General features: G+C 23.9%; 1 protein-coding gene across 3 annotated transcripts in view; it reads left to right on the forward strand.

Annotated features, from left to right (window-relative positions):
• Positions 1-6,815: 6,815 nt before the first annotated feature.
• LOC132923489 (uncharacterized) overlaps positions 6,816-13,287 on the forward strand; it is a 92,477-nt gene continuing 86,005 nt past the window's right edge. For all 3 annotated transcript variants that reach the window (XM_060987519.1, XM_060987520.1, XM_060987521.1), the window contains exon 1: positions 6,816-6,976. The gene's annotated coding sequence lies outside the window, so the exon portion shown is untranslated. The remainder of the gene's footprint in view (positions 6,977-13,287) is intronic.

Here is a 13,287-nt window from a genome sequence, read left to right on the forward strand (position 1 = left end):
CAGGATCACATATAGAGTTTAATTGTATTGATTTATTATAATTTATATTATTATTTATGAGCATGTTTATCTAAAAAAAAGTAGCTCAGTGGTTTAATTTAAATTCCACATTTTACACAAAAACATAAACTGTTATATTATAATGACGTAGTGTTGCTTTACTCCGTGACAGCTGATGTTTTTATCTATGTTTTAATTTAAATTATATTTTAGAAATCAGGTTCAACAAATTAATTCAGCTTAGAAGTTAAATACACTTATTCCTATACAACAAAAAATATGAATGTATGAATAAAAAAACTAATGATAAGGATTTAAATTTATTATGTGTATGTTATTATTCAGAAGTAATTGTAAATTAATTTGGTTTTTACTAGTAAGATATAAATGGAATACAATTTATAATGGTAATATTTCGAATTTGATGTTGGATAAATTAGATTGAATAAAAATTACAAAACTAAATAGAAGAGAAATAAATAAAATTAAACATTTCTAGTGGAAAACAAAACTATCTTAAGTAATATACATGTATAACGATAATTCTATAGTCTATACACGGTTTAGCAGCTGGAAACTTAATTTCAAATTTATATTATTTTTAGAAAAATGTTATAGATAACATTTTAGAATCATAAAATGTTTATAATTGCGTTAAAAATGGTGAGGATATTATATAATATATATTAATAGTTATAAAAAAATATTATATCATGTTTGAAACGCGTGTTATTTATAATTAAAATTTCAATGATATATTTCAGGATAGTCGAAAAATAAATAGGTTATTTCTATTGCATACAATATGTCAGTATCCTAATAAGTTTACTATTTAAGGATATAATAAATTGTCATAATACAATGTTATAGTTTTAGATATGTGAAAAGAAAAATACACATTTACTAAACTCTGTAAGTACCTATAGGTACGTACTACGTATGGTATTTATAAATTATACAGTATATTTAGTATATGTGGTATTTGGACCACCAATTTGAGAAATGACATAATAAGTCACATAATATTGAAAATTGATATAATGCGTAGAATGTGTTATCTACGAATAAATTCATCATATGTGAAAATTTAAAAAAATATATTAATTTTTAGATGTAGAACCAAATAATAACCAATAAAAATAGTTTATTGCAGTAATCTACTACTGTATTTTTCTATCATTGAAAAAGAAAAAAAATAATATTTTATAATATTATTTTATTGGCGTCACTGGGACTCAAATCCAGTATGAACCTATAGTATTCAGCCGCGCATTAACACCACGGAGAATCGTGTCTTGTAGAAAAAATGTAAGTTCAGGAACTTTAAATGCACCTCCCCCAGGCTAAAACGTAGTTTTATTTTTTGTTTTTGAAATTGTGTATATCGCCGAGTTCTTTCCATTAGACCTCTTAGTTTATCCACCATATATAACTGGTAGCGTAAAAACAGTTTTTATTGTTTTCTTCGAATTACCTTTTATCAAATAAAAGATTTTTCAAGTAAGTGGTTAATTTATAAAAAAATTCTCCTAAATTAATGTCCATGGAATCTTTAAAAAGTAAATGATTGATAAATCTTTAAAATCGTTAATTTAATAAATGAAAAATTAAATATTACTAGATAAAACATTACATAATTATATAATTTTCACAGAATATTAGGTAATATGCTAATAAAATAGTAACTTATAAATTAAATTCAATATGTCTATACAAAATATACAAAAAGTATAAAAACTTTTTTGCTCTTAGATCCCATTCATCATTTTTCAACAATAATTCAATAATTAAATGGTAATTGCCATTAAGTAATGTTAATGGACTACAATAACTAATATATTATGAACTATAAATATATTTAAACTATTTTAAATCATTATGAACTAAATACTATTAATTTAATTTTATGTGTTTTGACATCGGTAAACACTATTTGAAAATTTTGTCACATCTTTTATGAATATTGGTAGTGAAAAATATTTTCTTTTCTCATTATGTGACCGAGTGCACTGACCTTATGTCTATTTAAAATTTCATTTGATTGTCATCGTTTGTATTAATATACTGTATAGACGTATAGTTGGACTGTTTAGGTTCATAAAGAATAGATTAGTGGTTAAAAGAATATTTTGATTTCTTTGTAGATATATTTTCAGAGGAAAATATTTAAATTACCTATCGGCTATCAGAGGAAGGTAAAGATAATTTGCCGCTTTATGATAGCAATAATTGTGGTTTATTATTTTTGTTTATATTATCAACTTTGTTGTTAACTATTTTGATAAGTGATATGGTGCGGAAAAATGTTGGAAGCACTGTTAGCTGGTATATCTATTATATATTATTGAGTCCAAATGTCACCAATAAGACGTTGACTTGGTTATTGATACACCTTAATAACTTTAATAGTTAAGGACTTAGGGTCTATAATAATATAGTTTATAGTCTTCACTGTCTTTAAGGTCAATGGCGAGTATGTAACAGAAGCTTTTATAGTTTTATCTGCAGATTACGATTTTACATGAATTGACGCTGGTATGAGAAATATATTAAGAAGATAAATGACACTTAGAGCAAATGTTGTACTGAAATTGAATTTAAGATGTGGGCTGTTTTGAATCTATATACTATAAATATTAATACAACTATTTGACATTATATATAACTTAGGTAATATAGCTGATCTAAAACTCTTCCCTTAGTTGTGACACAGGATTTTAAGATTTTCGTGAATGATGTGATTTTTTAAAGTACTATGATTCTAGTCTATAAATAAATTATAGATTATAATACCTATGTATACATAATATCAAACTGCAATAACTATACTCGACACTCAATCATTTATCTGGCCACCCCATAGGAAATATATTTATCACACGATCAATATTAATAGCTTTGACATTTCAATACATATGCATTTGGTATACACTATTACGTTGCGGAATGGTATAATTTCGGTTATTTGTAACGTATATAATATTATATGCAATATACTACAAACAGTATAAATACATACGTGAATGCGTCGATTTATAGATTTATACATATGACGGAAGAGTATTAAATACACATATAGCCTAAATGGCTATGGTACTAGAGGGCTAATGTATAGGAAATATTTCACATTGTGAGTGTAGAAGTAGAATATGTATATGTATCTATTCATAATATGTGTATTGTATGTAATGAAAATTCCAAAGAATACTTTTCGAAAAAACCATAAAAAAAATTCATAATAATAATAATTAATTACATAATAAAACTAATGGTATTCAAATTCGATCTGAAAAGTATGTTATCTAATAATCCAAATGAGTAAAAGTAAAAACAATATTATTGATTGTATTAAATTTAGCTGATAAATAGCTTATACACAGGTTTATGATTTTTTTGAAATGAAAGTATACAATTTTAATTTTTCAGATCCTTCCTACATTTTATAATTAGCAAAATTATATTACTATAAATATCACACCAACTTAAACTCTCACAAAAACAAAATAATTAAAATATTAAAATAATTATCCTCCATCTCACTTCCCGGCGATGTACGTAGAAGAGTCAAAAGACAGTGGAGGATTAGACATCTACTAAAATAAAAATGATAATAATACTTAAAAAGTACGCGGTCGGGTGGTATTGCTGACTGCTGAGTGCCCGTCCATAAATGTTAATCTCCTGTTATTAACCTTTATTAACTATTAAATTTGTTTATTATACTTATTATTGTATAGATTGTAAATTATTTTTAAAAAATAAAAGAAAAATTTAACTAAAATAATTTCAAATCCAACAAAAACAAAGTAAAACTGCATTGAGTCTTTCAGAATATATTAAAATAACGATTAAGTATTATTATGATGAAGACAATTATTAGTTAGAGCGAATCGCAATACAGGAAAAATTAAAAAATGTCATAATATTATAATAATTGTTTGATGTATTTAAAAAAAGAGATTAATAATTAAGAAGGTTTTTTGAACGTATGTAGTTAAAAAATCTTAAAAAAGTATGTAATGTTGTTCAGAATCTTTAAAACGATAAAAATATATTTTAAATCCAGTATAATAATTTTCATAAGAGCTTTTGCTATTTTGTTATCTATGTATGTGGAAAATGTACATTAATCCTTATAGTATATAATTTTAATTTAAGTGTTGTCATTTTGCTATAAAGTGGGCTTTAAGTGTAGTTCACTATTGAGGTCACTGAAATTGGTGTATTGAATTTGAATTTAATAGCAAATCATTGAATATGAAAAACGATTTTTAGTTTGACGGTGTGTAAGCTTCTATTTTTAAGGATCTTTATAATATCTAATAATTGCTTATTAGCATTTCATAATTTGTAAAAATTTTCCGACCATGTTAAGTTTAAATACTAGAATAAAATATTAAAATATATATCATGTTTATTCTATTTTTTATACATTTACTATATTATTTAGGATTTTTATACTTATTATTTCATTATAATTATTTTTGATAAATAAATTTTAATAATTTAGACAATATTCATTTGAATTTTAAATTGAGATGGACACTGTTCGTTAGATGGAGATCTTTGTACTCTAATTATTCCCGACGATTCAACCAATCACAACAGTGATCTAGGAAGGTTTATATAATATATCATGATAAAAAACAAAATAATTACAAAAATTTGCTCGTTCAACCAATTTACAGCTATATTAGTAGAAAAAAACGATACATGAACAGTCTATAAAAAAATAATTTATTAATTTCCTATTAGTTCACCGATTATTACTAACATATCACAGAGTATTGAGTATTGTTCTGAGTGATTGAAAGGATAGTGTAATTTTTATAATTGAGTTTTTGGATGCTTCCTAAAATTGGATTCCATAAGTGGGAAAAGGGAGGATATATATAGGAATATGACAAATTACGAACGTTGAACGTTGTACGTACTACATAATATGTGTATTATGTACATTGAAAATTATAAAAACTAATACTAGCAAACACTACTTATTGGCTACACATTGACACATGGTGAATCTAAACAAAATCAATCTTTATTCCAAACCCGCCAAAATTCATCAACTTCCAAAAAGCTATAGGCCGACAGTACTTCTTTTGTCTCTGTTAAAATTCTATGATTGGATCACTCTAAGCATCTTAACTAATCAAACACATTGACCAAATCGGCGTTAATCTCAGTCAGTGCATACAAATAGCAGCTGTACTCTTCGACGTTTAGAAGACTTTTGGCGATGTGTATCATATTATCATAATATGTGTGGTATGATAGGCTACTCCAAAAAATAAATTATGGTTATGCGAACATCCCTATATAACTCATACAAATAATAGTCCTTCTTCTCAAAACGAAAGTTTTCATAAAAATATTTCAGCAAAACTCATTAGTTAGTGTTTAGAGCAGCTCTCGGGGTAGGCACATTCAAAAGGCTCGTGTATTTCCCTTATACTGTTTAATATTTAAACTAATGATAAGTTCATTCAAAAATGTACACTTCACTATTTGTGGACGATGTGTGATATCACTTTATCATTTGTCATTTTGTATTTTTTTGTACTGTTCTACAGCACCACTTGGTTGTCATTATGTAATTACTAATTAATAAATAAAGTGTCATTAATTACTTATGGTGGTATTAATTAATTTTATATTTAATATGATCACCTAAGTCCCGATGAAATGAAACAGACGATACCTACCATGTTCCATTGTTTAAATATATAATATGTGAATTGCTTCCATTCAACTATAGCGACAATTATACGATTTACTAAAACTACTAACGAAAACCAAATATAATATGTGTACCATTGGTTGTACTAAATTATTTACTGTCTTATACTCCTATGTGTTACCATATAAGTATTACGAGTAGTCGATGTTGACTGTGATGAATTTTTAAAAATATCAGGAGTTGTTTTCTATAAATACAATAAATACTTTCTCCTCTCTGAACTATAATATATTTCTATTAAATATATAAGTAATGTTTATTTTGTATCCACTATATTTGATTAGTATAAACAGGCCAGTGTTTAGACTTTGCTATCCAATTTTTTTTGTGTAGATTTAACAAAAATAAATATTTACAAAACTATTGATATTTATTTAAATAGATACTTATTAACTTACTTAAAAAAAAAAAACAAAACCATATAATTAGTTTTATTTTATAAGGTAAAAATAACTAAATAATTAAGATATGCCATCTATTTAAAATTCAGATCATCAATTAATTTTTTTGAATGGTCACTTTTAGAAAATATTTGAAGGCCATAAAAATATATGTAACGTATATATTTATTTAAAGAAGGTAAAATCAAAAAATCAAATGTAAATTTTATTTTATTCACAGAAAAATAATAAATTTCTTGTCCGCGGGTTAGATACAATTCGTCTAAGGGCTACACTTTGATGACTTTTGCATTAGACTTTTGGCCCTTAGTACAAGGTATCCTTCAGTTCACTTGGGCCTAGGTATTTTTATACTTTTATGCATACAAAATATTGATTGGGCGGAGTTGCATGTACATAGTACAATGTATTATAATTTAATACATAAAGTGCTAAATGAAGTCAGGTGAGAGCTTATTTATAACAAGTAGTGTACGTGAGGCGCAGTAGTTGCTTTTTTATTTTTGTTTATTTTTCTTTCTTTCGGAAGGGCTAATTTTCGTGCGGTTTTTGCCAGGAAAGGAAGGGGCGGGGACGCACACTATTGCCAATCCCCTTGTGCCTCCCTGCACCCAACTCTATTCGCGTGCGGTGACGTCGTCGTTCAAGTAGGTAACGTTAGGGAGTTCGGGACATTCAGTTCACCACCGACTGTCTACCGCGACACACGCACCAAGAATTACCCACGAAATTCAGTCGTAAATACATCAAAAATATTCTTATTTTTTTTGTGTAGTACATTTTTACAACATACTCGACGTGCTTGCTATACAGTCATCGGCTTTTGTGAACCAAGGTAATAATATAATTGACATAGAACGATGTATTAGGAAAGTTGAATGTAAAAATTAGTATTATTATTATTTTTTATTAGATTATAAATGTGTTTTATATACGTAAAATTTGCACTTAATTCAGTTATGAGCTGTGGACGATTTTTATAAGAAAAATTGCAAAAAAACACTATACACATGGTAAATAAATAAATAGATAAGACAAGATTAAATCAAAATATAGTTCCACAGGTGTTTAGGACTGTACTATTTATATTGATCTTATACGGTTATACATTTTGTATAAAAATTTAAATCGATAACTTGTATGATACATGACTATATGATAAAATATATTCCTAAATTAAAGCAGGTTTTATACGTTCTAGCTATATAAAGGTATACAAGAGTGTTTTATGTTTATCTAATTGTATAATATATAATAATTTTGTAATAGTATGAATAGCAATGAATACAATTCAAGTAGGTTTATAATTATTAAATTATTATAACCTACTAAATTAAAAATATTGTGTTGTTTATATTCTAACAAAAATAAAAATCCATTGTTATATTCTTAAGTTTTATATAGAAGTCATAAATATTAAATAGTTTCAATAAATTTAACATAATATGATGTTAAACAGAGGCATATTCATATGCGTGGTTGCAAACCCGAGTTTGGGAAAATTAAGATTTTTTGAATATGCATTGGTATTAAAATGTTTTATATTTTGAGCGTAGCTTTGAATATATATTATATATTGATTTTACAATTTGTTGTTATTTTTTTTGGATTTTCACATAATTTGTAATAAAATAAATAAAGATTTTAATCTTTGAGAATGGTTTCTAATAGTAAATTGATTTTATCTATCAATTGTTTCTTTTTTAAGAGGTTACAATTGAAAATTACCAGTATTTTTTAAAAAAAATTATAAAAAAATGTATTTATAATTAATTATTGATTTTGATTTTTTTGGTGTAACTTAAAAGTGAATTATCATGAATACTTGAAATGTTGGATAAGTATTTATATCAGAATTATCTATAAACACGTAAAATTTTTTTTTCTATAAATGTCGATGAATTTGATTAGCTTGAAAATATAGCAAAATATTTCTCACGAGTTGTTTATATATCAATTCAAATATATAAAGACACAAAGTCACATTATATTTTAACATTTTGACAAATTTCATTAAAACCACGAAAAATCGCAAATTATTTTTAAGTTAAAAATGTATAATATTTTTAATATTCATACCCAATATTTAAAAATGTAATAAAAGGTACCATGTAAGTGTTATTAAAAAACAAATAATCATAGAATTTGACCAAATGTTCATAAAGTTTTAAATATACATGGTATAATTTTAAAAATAATTTGATTCTTTTTTAGATATTTTTATATATTTTTAATTTTCAATTTTTTTTCTATTAATATTTTCACTTGATTAAAAAGCTTAAGAATTTAATTCAAGGTTCCTCAAAGTTGTTGAGTTGTTGTTATATCTACTTAAAAATATTAAAGACAATTAAGCAATTTTTTTTCGATAAGTATTTGATGAAGTATTAAATTTATATAGGCGCGACTTAAAATCTAATAAAAAGTTTCTTATAAAAAATGCACACTCTAAAATTAAAAAATCTAAAACATGTAATATATAAATTTGATTTTTTTTTTGTATTAACTAGTTAAGTTTAAATTATAAATGTCGTTTAAAATAGTTTTAATTATAATTAATAATTAATTAGAAAAGGTTTTTGGAATTTATTATTTTGTAATTAAATTATAATGAACTATTTTCTAATCCTATTTTTTTATCCTTAAAACCGAATTAAATAAAACTAAGAGGAAATACGTGAATGAGTAAAAGATCATACAATACTAATAGGTCATTCTATTGTTTTACATACCTATTTAGGAACACTAAATACTATTATAGTGCAGAAAATGACGAAATTTATTTGAAAGTGATTTTAGGTTAAAATGTGCGTACATTAAAGTGTTGTTATAAGTTTTGTTATAAATATTAATCATGTATTAATAGGTAGAAAAAAAATAAAATTTTTAAAAATTTAGTATGGAACTTTTTTTACGATACCCTTGCGTATGCTACGTTCTACTATATTTTTTTATACATACGTATAATTATTAAAGTAGTAATTTATTAAATATATTTTCCGAAATACAACACTAGATACACACCATAATCAAGGAAATATACCTATTGTTGAGAAATTTTGAGAATTTACAACTGACCATATTTTTTCATCTAACTACCTGTAAGCTCATGTCTGTATGAATACAAGGATATTTCTATCAATATATAAACAAATTCAAATGGTATATGAATAATAAAAATAGAATTTGACGTAAGAATAATATAAATGAAATACCTTATATTTTTGAAGATACACTAAACATAATTTAATTAATAATAATAACTTTAGTAAATTTGATTGTTTAGTATGATATTTACAATTCATTAAACATACAGATTTATAAGTAAACAATAAAATATTGGAAGTTTGATTTATCATTTTGTTTATAGTACACTATTTTTTGTTATATAGATTGTACACGATAATACATTTAAATTCATTAAAAAAGTATATTTTTGTTTTTACATTAAAATTATTATTTTCAGGTGGATAAACATGTTATTGATTTTTATTATATTAGGTGTATCGAAAATCTCATACAATAGTACGTATAATAATTTAGTTTATTTAATTAATTAACATATTATGCTCGTATACTAAAAAATAATAATAATAATGTGTTTACTTTCTTTATGGTAGTGGATAAAAAACTAAATTATTTTTTAAGTTAAATTAAGTAAAATTTTTACACAAATAATCCAAAATGTCTAAAATTGTACTATTCACATGTTTTTTCCAAAAATCTATTGATATTATATGTATTTTAAAAGGAAAGAAATAAAAGCAAATTACCAATACATTTACAATTTACTGATACATTTTAGCAAAAGAAATAATTAGGCGTTGGAGTTTACCTTTGATGGAAAGTTTACAATCGTTTAAAGCAATACAGATACGATAAAACAATAAAATTGTTATTAAGAAGTTTAAAATATTAATATCGGTTTAAAATGTAAAGAGCTTTATCTGTATTTCATAAAAGGGTTCACTTTAGTAAACAACAGCTTGATGTTAAGTTTCAAAGCATTTGCTTCGAATGGAAGTTTCGTACATTATATTTTACCAACGGTTATTTCTACAGGAAGCATAACTTTTCCTTTGTACCTAATGGATGTTGAGTTATAATAGTTCAAAATGAATGCATACGGAAAAATGGTTTGAAAAAGTAGGTTTTTAGGGGCTTCTAGTTTATACTGCAAAACTACGCAACATAAAATTAATACGAATTCTGTATCATAAATAAATTAATATGGTTACTATTTTTTAAATGTATACTTTAATCACAGATTTTAAAAAAAATCTAGAACTCTAAACCTAATCACGTTTAGAGTCTCCGATTATTTTAAGTTAGGAAAAGAGGAAAATTCCTCAATTTGAATGTACAATTTATGTATTTCTGTTTTCTGACGTATGAAACTTATATCGATAGATACTTTTTTTTCAAATCTGTTGATATAATGAATATTGAAATTGCATTTTTTTTAGCTAGAATAAAAATATGTAGGTATTGAAAAACTATAAAAGCATATTTACATTTAAAAGGTTATGTTGACGAAAAGTAAATAGTACCAAACATATAATTATTATTACATATTCTATTAATAAGTTAATTTTTTTTTATGATAATTTTGCAAAATGATTTAGTCTTTTAAAGTCATAATAGGAATAATATATATTTTTTTAAATATCAATTAGATAATGAAAAATAATGGTTGAGTCAATTTATAAAATATATAACTAAAATATTTGCACTTGAAATTAGGAATTATTATGAAATTTCACTAATAACAAATAAGCTACTATTTTGTCTTCTTAGGTGAAATTATGTTTAGCAAGATTATTAATAATGTAAAAGGTTTTACCTTACGTCCTTACTTTACAATAGGACCGTTTTAAGACTTTAAAGGATATAACATAACATGAAAGCTTGATGTTTTTATGTTCGACCTGCACAATAATGGCTGATGATTTACGACTACTTATACGTTTAGTATTGGTTACAACTCGCCGGCCATAACCGTCGTACATTTATTATAATCAATTAAATAAAAAATAAGATAATTTATCGTTAGTGTTAGACAATAACATAAAATTATAAATTTATTGCAGCGTTCTGATTGGATAACTAGGCACATATTTTGAATAAAAACAAAAATGAAAACATTTGGAATATTAATGCTTATAACGTGGCGTAAAGAATCATTAAATTAATTATATTATTTTATAAAATAACAAAATAATAATAAAAATATAAATATACTAAACTAACAAATCAAAGTTCACTGCTGACTTTTTTTTGTCATTATTGCAATATCTTCCATTATCATTCACGATATTTTTATTTTATATTTAACCTAGAAAATTCAAAATGTAATTTTTATAAATAAAAACGGTTTAATTAATATATTATTAATATACATGACTATATTCTTCATTATATAAATATACTTATATTATAAGATAGTTAGTGAAAATACAGAATTAAGTATATTATTCTTATTATAAATTTAGATATAATATGCATACAAAACAACAAAAACAAAGGCAGGTTGATAAATTATATTATTTTGATATAAGTAATAATAAATAAGTAAATAAGTATAATAATTTAAGTATAATATATATTATTTCGTATTCAATATTAATTACTAATTAGTACCACCTAGGTATTACCTAAATTTGTTGTTTAATTTGATTTAATATAATAAAGTCTAGAAATTATATTTCTGTAAAATAATATCTTGTACATGAGTTTTATATTATAGCAATAATTTAATTTATAAAACAAATGCTGAAACCATTTAAATGATTGAAATATAATTTTGTAAAAAATATTTAAATTTAATTTATTAATAAAAGAATAGTTTTTTGTTCGTCTAACACTCTTGAAATAATATTTTTAAGTACCTAAAAGCCTAAAAGCACGTATATTTTTATTTGATGACCATAAGTACATTATTTAAATAAGCTACGATGTAATATTTTTATTGAAATACGTATATATTTTTCATTTAATTTATATAAATCACTCGAAAAAACTTCGAGATCTCTATCGTTGATAATGTATTTATTTCTTTTCCTATATCATCTTAGAGATATTTCCTTCATATTGATATTTCACTTGTTTTTATTTGCTCTTCTTTTGGGACTTCGAGACCGATTTTACGTGAATAAATATTAAGTTACATACTGTTTACAATTTAGAACCACTTTTACTTCAAATGTTTTTCTTTTACACTTTTTTTCCCTTTGGTCATTGAATTTTAATCAGGTTCAATTGTATTACACTTTTATTCGAGCTGACTATCGTAATAAATGATTTATGTATATAAATGTAACATAAGTAAAAGTTATAAAATATAAAATGATTGATTTAGTACATTAAATTCAAGGAAATAATATAATATGTACGAATTTAAAAGTACTCATTATAATAACAATAAAAAAAATAATACTAACAAACATAAAATAAATACACAGAATGAATTCTATACAAGTATACAAAGTAATTAATACAGAAATATGTTTTTAGATTTAAATTTGATCTATGGTACATACATTATGTTATTTATTGTGCAGTATACAACTCTATATGGAATCAAACGATATTTAAAAATTTTATAGTATTATGACCAATTCTGAAATTAACAGTTTATGATGCATATTTTAACTTCTATACTCGTACCAAGGAGAGATCCAAAAACTTTTGAATTTTAAATCATTAATTCCATTATACTAAGAGTGTTGTCTAAAAATTTAAATTGAAAAATTAAGAATTTACAAAGTTATTTATATATTTTTAGAAACTTTTATGTGTGTTATGACTTTATCATTGAATTTCTTATTTTAACTTTTGGAAATTAAATTTTCTTAAAAACCCGATAAATAATAATTTTAGTATTTTTATTAAAAACAAAAATGTTCATAGGTAAAACTTGAAATCATAAGGTATAAAAATTCGGGGAAGTCACTTTGCTGTATAAAGCATTTTGAATGTACCTGAGTAAATAACTGTAATAGTTATAGATGTCTTATATTTGAATTTAATGATAAAGCGTTGAAAATAAAAATAATACTGAATGGATATGTTGTGTCTAGCTTACTGTCTAAGAAAATTGTATATTGTATTTATCTTACTATAAGTTTCTATTTCACTTTTTTGTTA

The sequence above is a fragment of the Rhopalosiphum padi genome, chromosome 2 (assembly GCF_020882245.1).
Source record: "Rhopalosiphum padi isolate XX-2018 chromosome 2, ASM2088224v1, whole genome shotgun sequence".
Classification (NCBI taxonomy): Eukaryota; Metazoa; Arthropoda; class Insecta; order Hemiptera; family Aphididae; genus Rhopalosiphum; species Rhopalosiphum padi.